Genomic DNA, 9,795 nt, shown 5'->3' on the forward strand with positions numbered 1-9,795 from the left:
GAGCTGACAAGCAGGTAAAATACGGGTAAATATATTTCTCCAGTGATAGTAACATGTATTTTTGTCGGACCAATTTAGATTTCATGAAATCAATCCCAGTTATGCAGGGCACACCGATGTCTCTCTGCCTTGATTCGAAGTTTTTACTGATTGCAAAGTCGCCATTCCTAAAATCTCATCCACAGAGACATCAATTGCATTCCTCAGCAACTCAGCGTTCGAATATTTCTCTGCCACTTGACATTGACTGATCCAGTGCGTAAATGATGCCGATTGCAATTGAGAATGGGCTATGCCAATGAATGGTATTTATGAGTTGAAAAAGCATTTATGGTACTTCACTTAGGCGTTGATACTAGAGCTGTGTATGTGCTGGAAACTTTGCGAGCTTCAGGGAAACTAAATGGTAACCCACTGAGCTTATAAAGCACATTAGATATTTTCTGGTCTTTCAATATCACCAGAACCCCCTTCTTGTCATGAAGTAATAAAAAACATTGGTGATTTAACACGATATATGGATACAATTAGTTATTAGATGGTATTCACCGAATGTGGAGGATGACATGAAAAAAGGACGATGACTTTTGATAGGAATAAGATCTGTCACGATGCCAATTAGTCTTTTAATCCGCCTGTAAGAGTACTATAGGAGTGCTGCAGAGCAAATGATAGAATATCATAAATATCAAATTGTAGCGTGAAGGAATGCACCTTGGACCGATAAAGAATATAGATATTGACTATCACTTGAAAAATATATTTACCCGTATTTTGCGTGCTTATTGTGGTCGTGAATTTCAGTGTGTAAACTACTCTATTGGAAAATTATCTCACCATCGTTTTAACGTGTCTATTTCAATGAAGTGGACTAATTTACAGCTAATATGTGTCATCAATTTCTTTCATTTACTGGCGATGTAGGCACTTGTCAAGATCAAAACAAGTCTAAAAGACATCCATGCCTCTTCAGGCATAAATGGAACACGATTTTTGGTCATGTCGGTGTGACGAAATTGGTCACCGTAAATACTATTATTTCAAAAATGACCGAAATTTCCATTTGACTGGCCTCGGCTTCTACGCAGCGGGAAATCCAGCAAACCTAACCGAACATTCGCCGCATTCATAGACACGCCTAGATCTCCAATTCAATCATGCTCGCTAGCGAGTGAGAGCGTGGCGAGATAGCGTATAGTGGAATAATCCACAACCGCAAGACCAGCTGGTTGCGGTTTCGGGTCCGACCGAGGTCGACTCCAGAATTTGTACTAAGGTAATAAAGGTTTATCTCGGCTTCTACGTAGCATCTCATTCGCGTAATCGTTGTCTTATGAAGGTAAATATGGCATAAAAAACATCGGCATGGTGTAAAATGTGAACAATGTAGTCGAGCACCGTGAATATCAAACAATAACGACCACAATTGTTGCGGTACGCTATATTGCGGCGTGAAAATTGCTTTCATGAATCGCATCGATCTGATATCGTCTATGTTCATTGTTCACTGTTCATACTTTCGCAGTTGAAACACATTAACCTAGATTTACCGGCTCGGAGTCTAATGAATCTTCACTAATCTATACTAAAACAGTCAGAGTGGGTTTGTTGATGCAGCCATCCACCAGTAAAACCAGATTCGAAATAGTGAAGTCATGTAATATTGACCTTGATACCGATAGATTTCCTTCATGTGTAATTTCGTAACTAAAGCTATATTTGTCGCCGATACTACGTTGAATACGCGTTTTGTAAGGTATCAGAAATGTTACGGGTAATAACCCTGCCCGATCAATTATAATTACAATTATCAACATGGCCAAAGCGTCAAACCCTGTATAAACCAATCCCAACCTATCTTCATTTCGAATTGCGAACCTCCTTGATTACCTTGGCGCTTGATGGGGTCATCATCATTGTAACCGAGGTATTGCACGCGACGTAATATGATTTAATAGGCTCCAGGCTCCGCCCATGTCTGCAGGCCTGTTCTTCAAATCCCGCACTGATCATAAATGTCATAAAAAATAATTCCGGATTCCAGCCATTCACTTATTAAATTGTCAGCTTACTCTAAAAAAACACTGCACACCAAATTTGGTTCAATTCTAACAAGCATAGGACTCCGCAGATCAAATTAGAATTTTTAATTTATTGGGTAAAATTTTAAAAAAATCAAATTTTACTGCCAACCCCATGAAATTGTTGAGCTGTTTTCAAAGACGATGCAAAACAAATTTGACTCAATTCCGACCAGTAGAAGCGGAGTTATGTGAGTTTTTCGATTATAATCCTCGGATTATCCTGGATCGGTGGATCATCCGAGAAGTTCACGTTTTTCATAGGCGGGCTATCCGAGGTTCCGTCTCGGTCGTTCACACCACTGGGCCATACGAGGTACCGCTGCGTTCGTCTTCGGGCCCCGCGTAGACCGATACCCGATACGATCGTATCGGACTTTCAGCCGACTCGGGATCGGCCTTCAAAAAACAGCGTATAGCGCTTTTTTCACAGTTTTTTTAATCACCGATTTCTCGCCAACCGAGTATCGTAGCCGGATAAATTTGGTACCGGCAGACGCGTAATTCGATTACAATTCCAACGATGCCCGGGAAATGGGGCTGGGACGCGTAGAAAAAAGTTTTCTTACAAAAACCCGTGATGGTGCGACAATACGGGTTACGCAATTGGTTTTTCGTTCGGTCGGTATCAGAACAGAGATCGAAATACCGATCGACAACCGCTGGTCTTAGGGGTTCGACAGAGTTATCCCCGTTTTCCTCTCGTCGAACTGAACGCGATGATATCCGATTCAACGGCTTGGGACCCGGGGTTGGCCCGGTATTGGCGTTTGAAAAGTCGGTTTTTGTCTCCCAAAGGCTACCGAATTCGCAGAATATACAGATCGATCAGTAGCTTAGGAATAGCCTACTTTTATCACAAAAAATTCAACATGCCGCCTTTCTTACAGAGATAGGCACAATTCACAATGTTGAATTAGGTCGATGACTTTAGTATTGTATACGTACGCGCGACCAATTGCGTGCCATCAACTGGTAAGGTCTCATGTCCGCTGTCACCGAGTGATTGAAAGATTAGTTTCAGCGTATTAGCAGGTTATTGTAAATGGACGTTACTTTGGACGATGGACTAGCAGATGATGTAGAATGATGCAGAAGATGTATTAGCACCTCATGGCCCTAAAGTTTCATGACAAGTATATTAGCATGAATCCTATAAACACGAATCTTATAAGAAAAGTTTAAGATGCAAACATGCGTGAATGAGTTACTTCCAATCAGTGTTTTCATCGAACGATTCGTTCTGCGTATTGAAGAGTATTCCACATAGCTGCTGAATTCTGCGTACAATAGCGTATAAATTTGGATCGCCACGCCGACTCCATTTCCATGACAAAAAGTGAGTATTGAATATAGAACGCATTTCTCTTCTGTTGTGTTATATTTCACACGAACGGGTAAATACTAGGGATGGTGTGAACCTCTGAAAGGTTCAGGTTCGTGTGAACGTGAACTTTTTTGAAAGGTTCTGTGTGAACACGAACGTGAACCTCATGACGTCACCTGACGTCATATTGCAATTCAAACCCCATATTTCTATTAGGTGATTGCCTCTATTAATCTACTGTACACGATACCGAGCGACGACTCTGGGCCACATAATAGCTCAGTACTCAAGTACATATTGACGTTTTAAACGTCGCCAAATGTATCAACTGCGGCAATCAAATGATATAATAATCCCATAAAATCAGTATCTTGCGTCGCTTTGCCAACAATTTCGACCTGATCGGACAATGTATTCGGCGTCTGAGTATTGCCACATGGATATTGAGCAGAGTGTAAAATGGGTTTCTATATACTTGCTACCGATTAACAAGTTATACAGCAGTATAGCCAACACCCCAGTCGCACGGATTTGGTTTTTATGATACAGTATACATATGTAGTCAAGATTGACCTCGCACGCCTGCTAGATTTTTACATCAGAAGACGATATCAATCTCATTGATCGGTTGAATAAGGATCATTTGCTGACAAAATACAGTGTATTTCGCTCTTGATGTCATGTGATTGCGGGTCAAGCTCACAGCACAGAGACACTAAATATGCACAAACGGAAGGCTGGATATTTCGGGCACACTTTTGTAACAATACAAGTAAATTTTTGAGATTGTCAAGGGCATGCTCGTTTAGTGTTGAATGTTTATGCTGCCAGCCCCATGCATTGAGTGGTCCGCAGTTGAAAGTCAATAAATTTGAACCAAAGATGTTATAATGAAGTGAAAATTGCAATATATGAAAAAGGTTCACAATGCAGAACCTACCAAGGTTCTGTTGTGAACGCGAACCTCAAATTTTCCGAGGTTCACACACAGAACACGAACGTGAACCTCACGTTCACACCATCCCTAGTAAATACTGGACAGGACAGTCGCCAAACGGATACTGCGGCCTATGATCTTTCCCTCACTAATTCAATTCATGTCGTAATAGATTTTCACTACGTAACGCGCTTTCTGATACATTTTTAAACGTCTATGTGAGTAGCAACGGATTCAGAATCCTCCTTGATAACGTGTTCACATAACTCAATTAGTAAAATGTTGACTGCCCGCTCAATATATCTGAGAATATTTTGATCGCGTAACGTTAACTTTATATTGTTTCCCGATTAATTTCAAATAATTCAACTAGATACTGATAAATATTGATATTGATAAATCGTATTTAAACGCTGTGTGAGGGAGCATATAGTTACGATAACATCTGCCTTTTCGTTTTATTGATTCGTTGTAAAATTCAGTGTGTGACCTATTGTAAAGCTCAATCTTGATGAGGCAACTTATCATGTTGCATTTTTGTTTTGCAATTTACTGGAGTTGTGTATCATCTCCAAACGTGTGTACTTTGCATGTAGTTAACAATTTGGCATTACATCGCTGCCTTGTTTTTCAGCCACTGCAAACAATCGAGACGTTAAGGTAGCTGGGAAGACACTCCAATGAATTTGCCGTCACGCAATTCTGTTCAATGCGTGACCGATAGGTGCCTGCGGAGGCTTCATTATAACCAGACGCAAATGTGAATATCACTCCCTAGTCTGCCATAATGAGCAACGGTGATGACGTTATACCCTCTGATCACTTCAACATCAGTCATTCAATATATGTAATGTTGCCCTTGCCTTGACTTGAACAGACGGGGGCCGTAATCGATACCCGAATCAGACTGCTTCTTACCTTGTTTTAATATAAGGAAACTAAAATATCTGTACCCATGGAAAGTATTAATATAACGCATATAATGTAGCATTGTGGGTTTGAAGCCTATACTGAGCCTTGTAACAGGCGCTTCATGCGAATCCGACACTCTGAGTATTTATAGCTGATACCACAATATGTTTGATAGCTGTTTGATTTGACATTCTCCTGTCGCAGCATTGTGACGTTATGAAATGCCAAACAAGTCAACTAATTAACTATTTGCACTTGGCTGCTTTCCAATCCTATATCGCCACATTTCAGCCTGATCATCAATATTTGTTTATGTTAGCTTTGCAGAGTCATTTTATCCTTGTATGTGATGACGAATAAACCAGCTCGATTTTTCAATCAACACTGCTGCATGGTATGAGCGGATGACATGAGCTACTTCAGTTGAATTTATTGTTAAACGTACGCTGGGTTGATATCACACGTTTTCAACTATGCGTTTCTGGTGACGATGATAGGGTGATTACAATCATTTATGGAATTGCTACAAACTTACGAAGGTATGGAAAGCTGATTGAGGTCACATGGTCCGTAGGCCGAGAATTACGACGAGATATATTGTTATCATTAGCACGTGTTACTTCGCAGACGGTAAAGCAGTTTCTATGGCGATGCTAGTCGGTGCTAGCAACGAAACTGGTGTGGATGCGGAACGGGGATGATTACACCCGCGGCTATATTAGATCACAATTTATATTCATCTGCGTTGACTACTGCACTCCGAGCAATATATTATTCTTGTATAGGGAAAAGCCATTAATCCAGTGACTGTTACATAGCATCACGCCTCACATTGATACAATCAAGAATCATATATCTATCCGGTGACCGCCAACTTTGACCGAATGTAGCACTTTTGACCTATGTAATTTCAACTCAGATGCGACCACGTAAAATTTTGTATAATTAATGATTGATTCGGTCAATAGTATTGATAATTGCGTATATATTGCTATAAATTTTGTATCCTCTCAGTCCACGTAATCAGATTTACCTGTAGAGCTGAGTGAGGTATTGTCTAGGAATATTCAGGGCACGTAATTATTAATTGAACAAATGAACATAATCGGGTGGGCCCGTTGGTGCAATTACTTAGCTACACATGCAAGTCCAATGACTTGATATATTTAATTCGTTGCCGAAGTGGATGTGGCAATGCCTGGTACGTTGGAGAAACTGGTCAACCACTCCATAAGAGAATGTCAGCATCGACACGACATTTCTAAATGCAACAGATCGAAGCCTGTCGATGAGCACTTTTCTTCAGCAGGACACTAAGAAAATGATATGATAATCAACGTGTTGGCCGGGAACATCGAGAACTCAATCATGCGCAAGGCCACAGAACAAAAATACATCGACATATTTAACATGTTCCATCAAGGGCTAAATATAGATCGAGGCTCCATGTCACATTACACCATGCGAAGCTGCAGTTGATATATTCGGCGGGTGTGCATTCAATTACTGTAAACACTCTATCAAATCTCATCTTCAGTGCCACAACTTGCTGTAGGCGTTTAAAATATGAACTTCGATTTTCCTGTTTATGACGTCATAAATGTACACATTTTTCTGATCTGAAATTACTTTTGTCTATGATGTCACAATATGCGTATATGTTTGGTTTTAAAATCTTTTGCGTTACTTTCACTTTAACACCTGATGAAGGAGCGGCGCTCCGAAAGCTCGTATAATAAATATAATTATTACTTTGCAAGTGGACGTTAGATAAGGTGTGAAAGCAACCAAGATCTTATTATTATCTATATCGTCTGCTATCGGTTCAACGAATTACTTAGCTACATGTTGTTATTTCTTGACTTCATGCGCGCTATGTAATCAAAAGATATTGAACTCGCCTATATGTAGGCTACTAAACTAAAAGAAGCACACGATTCAAAATTGGTATTTCTTCACTGTCAAACAATTATTTGGGATGAGATGTCATTTGTCATGTGAGGTCCAGATTGTCACGACATGAATATTCGGCGCCAGCAATTTAGGCACCCGGACAAAGACATTTTTATATCGAAGTTTACGGTCTACATAAGGGCAATCCTCTTTCGGATAATGCTTTCTCGCTGACGATCTTTTTGGCACACTTCTCTGAGACCCATGTTGGCCCAAACTTCATATGTCTTCATACATCGTGGCGTGTTAATGGCCAACCCTTAAATGTCTACTTCCATAAATGATGCGTATTTATCGTGGAGGAAGGGTGGCTGATAATCAAAACATTTATCTACATGAAATCGCGCCCAGCGCGAGAAAGATTAAAAAGTTGCAAAAACTTTCAAATATAGAGCGTATCATTAATGTTCTTCCACGAAATAATTTTCGACACCCTTCGGCACCCCCTCTCAAGTGGGGTAGGATTATCTGTGTGTGGCGAAACTGATGGAAGGAATGGGGGGGGGGGTAGCATAGCAGTGCTGCGCGCCTCTGTTTGATCTGTAAATCATGGGTTCAATCTCCGGGCGGGTCAGACCTAAGATTCGAAAACTGGTATCCACGGTATCCGCTGGTTAGGATAAAAATAAGTTTGTTCGCTTCCTCTCTCACTCTCTCTCTCTCTCTTTCACTCTCGCTCTCTCTTGAGCATTTGCAAGGGAATCCTTTCTTATTTGTACGATCAGAACAACAACCCTCCTCGGTTTATCTTGGCTAATTCTTTGACAAAGACATGGCTTTGCGAATGCCAGGAAAGTGAACAGTGAATTGCAAGGATAGGCAACTGAAACACAGCTGAAGAGATCAAAATAGAAGCCAATCACCTTGGCCATTATTAGGCCGAGATGGATGCTATATTGAAGACCGCGCGTGCTTGGTAGTTTCAGCATTATCCTCTCTGTTCAATATGTCGCAATGCATCATTTGTACCGCATTGTACATTGTCTGGCTTGAACGGAAACAATAATTTGAGCTAAATTAGAAATAAAAGTAGGGGGTCCGCGGAGGCTCGCGACGGTCCAAAAGGGGTCTGCAAAGACAGAAGGGTTGATAATCACTGACATAAAGTATATGCCTTCTGCTCACAACTGACAGAGCATCTTCAAGCGATCTTGACACAAGCAAATCAACGACCTATCAGCTCGACATATCGGTTGCGGGACATACTACAGAATATTTATCATGCTATAACCAATACATATATTTGATGGAGTTATATTAAGGTAGAGCAGTGATTCTTATTAACAATATGTATCACGCGTGTTAAACAACAACATGTAACAATGATATAATGCCTTCTCGCCTTTGCTAAGAGCTAACCAGGGCCCAATATTAGGAGTCGACATTAAAATCGTACGACCCGCAGCGTCTACCAAGATCGCAACTAGACTTTATGTCGAGTCATCTCAATGGTAGTCAGCATTTTTTATGTCGCCATTTTTTAACACAGTGTATAAAGGCTTAAAATCCCTATATATACGGGGATGCTCTTAACTGAGTAATTCCAAAAGAAAAACTATCATGTATGCAAAGCGGTGTCATTTTATACACGCGAAAAGTGGAAGAAAATCCCCCCTATTGGTTGTCGACTTAATGCCACTTTTCAAAATACGGGGTTTATACAGGGGTCAAAATGTCGCCATTGTAACTCGAAATTCCTGCTACTTCCTGGCTTGATTTCTTTTGTAAGGGACAAATGAGGGACCAATAACCGTGGTCCCAAACGGATTTGCTTGACAGACGATAACAACTGAGGGAAAAATGTCGCCAAGAATTAGGGGGACACAAAATTGTCTCCCAATTTTTTTCGTCCCCCAACTGCCACAAAAATAAGTACGATTGTCTCCCAAAGTAGCCTAATAGGTAAATATATATATATATGTGTATGTCGCTTATGAGATTATACCATCAAAGAAAATCAAGGATTGCAATTGGAAGATGTCGGGGATTACAGCTTCTGATGTATACGACATTATAGATAGGGTTCATTACAAGACTTGGAAAAGATTTGCTCGAGATCAACTTAAGTTAACAGACTTAGAAATTGCTGATTGTGAATACGCGGATCCCAAGAACTTAACTGAACAATGTTATCAAATGATACAAATATGGATTCGTAAAAATGGTCGATGTGCTACAATTGACAGACTCGATGAATTAGCTAATAGTTGTATGTATGATTGTACTACCACACGGAATTAGCTCGACCAGAAAAAAAATGAGAACAGTCCATTTGATTTACCGTTACCAGATTTGAATGTCTCAATGAGTTTACCGTTGTGAATTAACGCGCCAAAAGTAGTTATTTAAACACCACTACGAGTGAGTGGGACATGAGAAATGGATATACTTCTTAGTGAAGACTCCGATATCGCGTTCTACGTGATATTATGCTCTTGCATTAAAAGCTATTGCTGCATCAATATATACAAGAAGAAAAGAGATTCCGAGATTGCGGAAGCTTGCAACGATCTTAAAGCTGCTATCTGTAAAGTCTTCGGGCAATGAAGCTAATATTCATACTATTCTTGCTGATGCTAAATTGG

The 9,795-nt window shown here is 40.3% G+C and overlaps 1 long non-coding RNA gene across 1 annotated transcript; it reads left to right on the top strand.

Annotated features, from left to right (window-relative positions):
• The first annotated feature begins 2,673 nt into the window (after positions 1–2,673).
• Positions 2,674–5,639, top strand: LOC145435713 (uncharacterized). Its single transcript, XR_013913970.1, has 2 exons — positions 2,674–3,420; positions 4,980–5,639. It is a non-coding gene; the product is annotated as an uncharacterized LOC145435713 (long non-coding RNA).
• The last annotated feature ends 4,156 nt before the right edge of the window (positions 5,640–9,795 follow it).

The sequence above is a fragment of the Botryllus schlosseri genome, chromosome 3 (genome assembly GCF_051294905.1).
Source record: "Botryllus schlosseri isolate E-star chromosome 3, Bs_hap1, whole genome shotgun sequence".
NCBI lineage: Eukaryota > Metazoa > Chordata > Ascidiacea > Stolidobranchia > Styelidae > Botryllus > Botryllus schlosseri.